The sequence below is a fragment of the Peromyscus eremicus genome, chromosome 1 (assembly GCF_949786415.1).
Source record: "Peromyscus eremicus chromosome 1, PerEre_H2_v1, whole genome shotgun sequence".
Classification (NCBI taxonomy): Eukaryota; Metazoa; Chordata; class Mammalia; order Rodentia; family Cricetidae; genus Peromyscus; species Peromyscus eremicus.
In genome coordinates, this window is record NC_081416.1 from 77,183,090 (window position 1) to 77,190,199 (window position 7,110).

The window sequence follows — 7,110 nt, forward strand, 5'->3', positions numbered from 1 at the left end:
CCACAACCACCTGTAACTCCAGCTCCAGGGGAGCCAATGCCTCTGTCCTCCTCAGGCACCTGCACTCACATGTATGTCTCCACATGCAGACACAGGCCTATACATAATTAAAAATAATTTAAAAAATTAAAGAAATTAGTAAAACAATTCCATTTATAATAGCATCAAAAACAATAAGACACTTTACTTGGAGAATTGTAACACATTATTGAAAGAAATTAAGAAAGACACAAATAAATAAAAAGATATCCCTTCATGGGATGAAAGGCAATATAGTTAGCATGTCAATATTGCTGAGAATAACTATAAAGTTAAACAAATTCTACCAAAACACTAATAGTTCTTTTTGTAGAAATAGAAAAATCCACCCTAGAATTCATATGGAATCTTGAAGGGTCTTGAGTAGCCAAAGCAATCCACAGATGGGAATGCAAAGTTGGAGACTTTCTTGGTTTAAAAACTTATTTTAAAATTACGGTGATCAATAGACTGGAGAGATGGCTCAGAGGTTAAGAGTACTGACTGCTCTTCCACAGGACCTGGGTTCGGTTCCCAGCACCCACATGGTGCTTCACAACCATCTGTAACTGTCACATGGGATCCTATGCCCTCTTCTGCACTCTATGGGCACTGCACTCACATGCACCTATATATATGCAGGCAAAACACCTATACACATAAAATAAATATAAATAAATCTCGGACAGTGGTGGGGCACGCCTTTAATCCCAGCACTCGGGAGGCAGAGCCAGGCGGATCTCTGTGAGTTCGAGGCCAGCCTGGGCTACCAAGTGAGTTCCAGGAAAGGTGCAAAGCTACACAGAGAAACCCTGTCTCGAAAAACCAAAATAAATAAATAAATAAATAAATAAATAAATAAATCTCTTAAAAATTTTAAATCACAATTATAATTGGTACTGGGATAAATACAGACATAGAGTGCAATAGCAAAGAGTAGAGAGCCCCCAAACAAGCCTACATGAGATGATCAAATGACCTTCTATGAGGCCACAAAACCACAGGGGTGAAAGGGCAGGACTTCAAGAATCTGCGCACATGAATGTAATCCCAGCATTTTGGAAGTAGAGACAGGAGCATCGGGAGTTGCGAGTCATCCTAGGCTATACATAGGAGGTTTGAGGCCAGCCTGGGACGAACAAACACGAAAATAAAAGAGATGGCCGGGAAAGTGGCACATCCACAGGTGTTGATGAAGCTGGTCTCTATCTTACCACATACAGGAAAGACCTCAAGATGGCTGGAAACCTAAAACTACAAATGTCCCAGGATGGAACACAGGCCACCAGAGCAAACATAGACAACCTCAAGCAGCTAGAGAGGAATGCTCCCCCAAAATCAGATGTCAGGCAAGGACTTAGGACCCCAAATACAAAAAAGAGTGCTGCAACTTAGTAACAGCACCCCAACAACTGTTAAAACGGACGAGGGCCATTTCTCCAGGGGAGTTTATGGCCAGCAAGCATGTGGAGGGCAACTCAATATCACTGATCACCAGGAAGTGAACGTCAAAGCCCCAATAAGGCATTGTCTTACACCAGATACAATGACCACTGTCTCAAAAAAGAAAATGACAAGTGTTGGTGAAGATGTGGAGAAATCACAACACTTCTGTACATTTGGTGGGGTTGTACAACAATGAAAAACAATTTAATTAAAACTAGAAATAGAAGGTATATACCCAAAATAATTGAAAGTGACATTTCAGTAATGTGTTTTCACCCTCCTGTTTACTGCCCCAATATTTAATAAACAACATACACTTAAGCAATCAGTCTGTTCACAGACAAAATATGTTCTAGGCATACAATGGAATATTACTCAGCCTTTAAAAAGGAAGGAACTCCTGTCATGTGTTGCAATGTGGATGAAACTTGAGGACATCACACTAAGAAGTGAAAGAAACTAGTTACAGAAAGGCAAATGCTGCCTGGCTCCACTCCATCTCTGAGACAGGAAAGGAGAGCTGGGGCATTGTTGTCTGGGCGATCTAGAACTTCCACCCAAGCAAGATGGAGGAGGGCTAGAGCTCCATTGCTTGGCACTGCCGCTCTAGAGCAGCATTGTGCCGTCCACTTTAAACAGTGGCATGGAGGGGTGGCAGGCAGCTGCCCAAGCATGGGGACTTGGTTTGAATGCCCCACCCATGTAAAAGCTGAGTGAAGCAATGCGTAATCCCAGTGCTCGGGTGCCAAGATGGGAGGATCCCTGGAGCCCACCAGCCAGCCAGTCTAGCTAAATCAGCTAGTTCCATGTTCAGTGCCTCAGAATATAAGGTGACAGCGATTGAAGAAGAAACCAGGGGTGACCTCTGGCTTCCACAAGCGCGCGCGCACACACACACACACACACACACACGCACGCACGCACGCACGCACGCACGCACACAAGCACACTGAACCCCAAATCTAGGACTCTGCTTGGTACCACACCTTATCGTACAAGACTGACAAAGGCAGAAACCAAAAATATCATAAAAGCAAAGGCAAGCTAGGCAGACTCACACGTATAACCCAACCTTGAGGAGTCTGAAGCAGGATGCCATATTTCAGGCCACCTGCCTCTGCCACCTGAAGGCTGGAATTAAAGGCGTGTGCCACTGCCACCACCCAGCTTAAAGTCTATTTTCATATACAAAGGTCAAATGTGAAGTTTTGAAATAACGTTATTTCAGGCCAGTGGGATGGCTTAACAGGTAAAGGTGTTTGCTGCCAAGCCAGACAGTCTGAGTTTGATCCTGGCTAGTTTGGGTTTTTGGTTGTTGTCTTTGTCAACTTGACACTAGCTAGTTTTATCTGGTTCGAGTCTCAATTAAGAAAATGCTTCCATTTAGGTTGCCTGTAGGCAAGTCTGTAGGGCATTTCTTGACTGATGGTTGATGTGGGTAGGCCCAGTCCACAGTGAGGCCACACTCCCGGGACAGGGGGTCCTAGGTGGTATGAGGAAACAGACTGAGCAAGTTGGAAGGAGCAAGCCAGTAAGCAGTATTCTTTCATGGCTTCTGCTTGAGTTCCTGCCCTGGCTCCCCTCATTTTGGGAGTGTGACCTGAGAAGTATAAGCTGAAATAGACCCTTTCCTCCCCAAGTTGCTTTTGGTCATGGTGTTTTATCCCAGCAATAGAAACTCCAAGTGAGGCAGAGATTAGTGCCAGGTTACAGGGTAGTGCCGTGATGGGACTGACCATATTTTTTGGGAGGATTGTGGAAAGACTGGAACTTCGGGCTGGAAAAGTCATTGAGTGCCCACAGCTCATAAGTTGTGGGAACTCAGAAGATAATTCTGAGAGCAGTGCAGACAATGGAGGCCTGTGGAAGCCTCTGCTGGGGCCTTTCGATATTATGAATTAAGAGGCTGTGGTTCTGGTCAGCTGGGGTTGAAGCACTGGCTGTGATTATGAAGATACCAGCATCCTTGAGGTGAAACCTTCTAGGAGAGTCAGCACACAGAAGCTGTGTTCCAGAGGCACCCAAAGCTGAACCTCATGCTGCCGGTCAAACTTGGTAATGTGCAAGAGTTCTCCAGCTGATACTGGATTTGAACGCGTGAAGGGGTCGTGGAGAGAATGAGGCTTGGCACCGTGTGGCAGGATCAGAGTCCCTGAGGGGAGCTCAGAAGAGACTATTGGTGAAAGTGCAGACCAGTTGCAGGAGAGATCCTCTAGACAGGACCATGGGATGACCAGCAAGGGTAGCAGCAGCTGACAGATGGAGCAAGCCAGTGAGCAGCACTCCTCCATGGCCTCCGCTTCAGTTCCTGCCTCCCCGTTCCTGCCTCCCGGTTCCTGCCTTGAGTTCTTGCCCGTGACTTCCCTGGATGATGAACTACAGGCTGTAAGATAAAATAAACCCCTTCCCCCAAAAGTTGCTTTTGTTTCAGACCAGCTAGAAACCCTTGTTGCGGGAATTCATTCCGTTCAACCATGCTTTCAGTTTTTAAATGTGTAGCCCAGGCTGGCCTGGAACTCATGATCCTCCTGCCTCTGCCTCCTTCAGCAAATCCTACTGGCATCTGCCACCACAACCGGATGGCACCCAATGTGGTGTAATGAATCCCCACAACAAACCCTAACTAAGACAGACCCACAAGGTAGAAGAAGAGAATCAACTCTTGAAAGGTGCCTTTGGTCCTCCATGCACGCCCTGCCACACCCCCCTCAAATAAATAAGTAAAATGTAATAAAAAAAAAAATCTCAAAATGGCATAACTTACATTAACAACAAAAAGGCAGTCACCCAGGAATGGCTCAAAAGATGTCAGAATTGCTAAGATGGAAGTGAGGAATGAGGACTAAGGGCCTGAACAGACTGTGCTCACGGAGCAAGAGGTTTCAAGGAAGTCTCGGCATGCACACTATCTCAAGGAGGGTTCCTCGGGGAAACTGATAAGATTAGTCCAACACTAGTGGAAGTGTTTAAAGAAGGCTGAGGCTATGGAGTGAAGAACACATGGAGTCGCTGCAAGGAAACCAAACTGCCCAATGGTACAAATAAACTAGCTTGTGACCGCTGGACTGTCAACAAAACTGCCATTGCATTTGGGTGGAGGGAGCCTGGCATTTAAAATGATGGCGAACCCTGTCTCAACAAACGAGGTGGCGAGTGATGGAGGAAGACACTCAACAATGACCTCCAGACGTGCGTGCACTGCTCAGCTCACCTGACACACAAAACAGAAAAGACTGAGCACCAGGAAGAGCATGCAGTCAGTCCTTGTCATGGTTTCTCTGCGTTCTTGGGGTCTACACCGAGTGGAGGCATGAGTTGATGTGTCTGCCTTGAAAACTTGCCACCTGGGTCCCAGCACCTCCTCTTCAAGGTGCTATGCCAAGGAGCAATGTCCCCATGTGGACCTAACCAGACCTGTTCATTCACAGCATGCATCCCACCTCCCCTGAACTGGAAGACCCTGAGTCCTTGCTTTCCCTGCCCTGCTCCCACGAATGATCAAGAAACGGAATCTAGTCGATCCGTCCAGACTATAGTTAGCTCACTATAGACCAGGTGGGAGTAACAGGGTTGAAAGTGAAAGGTGAAAATATTCTAAAAGTAAAATGTCCTATTCCCTACCCTGACAGAGAAGAAGTGAGGCGGGTACAGAGGGACTCCCCAGAAGAGCCATACACAAGAGCCAGCAAGTCACCAGAAGGAGAAGTGTGTCTGTTCAGGGACTTCCCAAGGGGGAACCAGATGGAGGGCCTCTGGTCCTCTGGGCATGGACTGTCCCACCTGCCTGCTGCTCTTCTTTGGCCCTGACCTCTGGCTGTATCCTCCAACCCACTCTCTCTCTGCATCGTTTCACAGTCCCACCTAGACCTGCAGAGAAAAACCTAGCGCCCACCCCTCCCCTCCACTGTTTTCTCTGGGCTCCAAGCACACCAGACTGCCAGGACCTGTCACTAACAGGTCGCCTTCACCTGGCTCCCACCCTTCACACCTGGTCTTTCAGTCATTGGAACTTTCTGTGTTCCCTAGCTGACTGTCAGCCTCCTACCGGGTCTTCAAGGTTGAGTTCAAATGCCATGGCTGTCTTCTTTGATCTCTCCAAAGAGGGTGAGTCACTTCTTCCTCTGGGTTCTGACCCTCCACCACAGCCCATAGCCCCGGATGTTTCCATTCACCTTCTAAGCAATAGCCCAGCAGGAACCACATGGGCTCGGTTCCTGCGGAGCCCCCTGGGGCTAAGCACAGCCTCACAGAAAGCAGGTGCACACACAGGCTGCACAAATGACTAAATGACAGGGATCCCTTTCTTTGGTTTGGAATCATGCAGCCTATGCACTCCAGTGTGAAAATGACTCTCTGGTTCCTGTTTCTTAAATTCAGTGAGCTGCCACTGAAGGTCACTGCATTTCTGTAGTATAGGAACATCAGTGCTCCAATATCCCGTCTCGGGACCTTTGCACATGCAATTGCTCGGCTCAAACTCCCTCCCCCGGCTTCTTTGCAGTCTCATCCTCAGATTTCAACTTCAGTGTCACCCTCCAGAGCGACTGCCTGCTTCATCTGAAGTGGGTCCGCTCTGGTCCTCTTCATAGATGTCAGAATATCAGGATAGTGATTGTCTCTGTCTTGTCTTTATGACCCATCACTGTCTGGGCACATCAGGTCCCACAGGTGGATAAATCACCAGATTTCTTCACCACAACATCCTCAGCATTGATAATGAGTGAACGGATGAATGAGGTTCGTGTGTGACGGAACAGCCACTGAGCAGTCCCTGGAGACGCAGTTTTCCCACCAGCTTTGTCTCTACCCCCAGGAGGCACCCTCCCCCACCCCGGGCAGCCATCCTGGCTCCCAGAGCCTGATAGAGAAGACTGTCCTCAGATTAGTGACATGACCACCGGGGACCGACCACGGGTTCTCAGCTCAGTAGAGTTTGCAAGTGGGTGAGTGAGACCAGCTGGCCGGGACCAGAAGAGAAGTCGAACTCTCACAGGCCACCTTTTGTCTGAGCTCAGCTCTGCACATCGGTAGACCAGGCTCAGCTGCTGGCCTTCAGCAAGAGGCAAGGAAGTGGAAGCCGGCACGCTGCAGCCGTGTGCTTCCTGGTGCCTGTTTTTCCCAGTGTGGCCGGCTGGGTTACAGCTGAGGACATCGGGACCATGGCTTAGTGGGTCGCAGCTGAACATGAGGAAGGACCTGCTCTGGTGGCTGTGTATACACAGTCTCCGTGGGCCAGGACCTCCTCCGGCCTGGACAACCTGTGCAAACCCAGGCATTCTTGTAGCCTTGCTCAGGTGTGCACCCTCTCTCTGCAGCTCACAGACAAGGGCTGGTTTGAAGCTCCAGCAGAGAACTGGGCCAAGACAGCACCTGCCCATTCCGTTCTCAGCAGCCCACCCTGGCCTGACTGAGGCAGCCTGACTGAGGCATGAGCTTTTAATCAGAACTGGAGAGAATCGGGAGCTCCAGTCGTGGTCCTCACACCAAACTTACTTAGCAGATCAAGGAACAGAGTCCCAAAGAGGCCCAGAGCCACATCTGTGGTCACACAGTGAAGAAGGCTGAGGCTCAAGGGGGGAGCCAGGCCGTGCATTTGCCCCTCCTCCTGGGACAGTTCTAGTGTTTTGACCCTCCCTGGGGACCGCA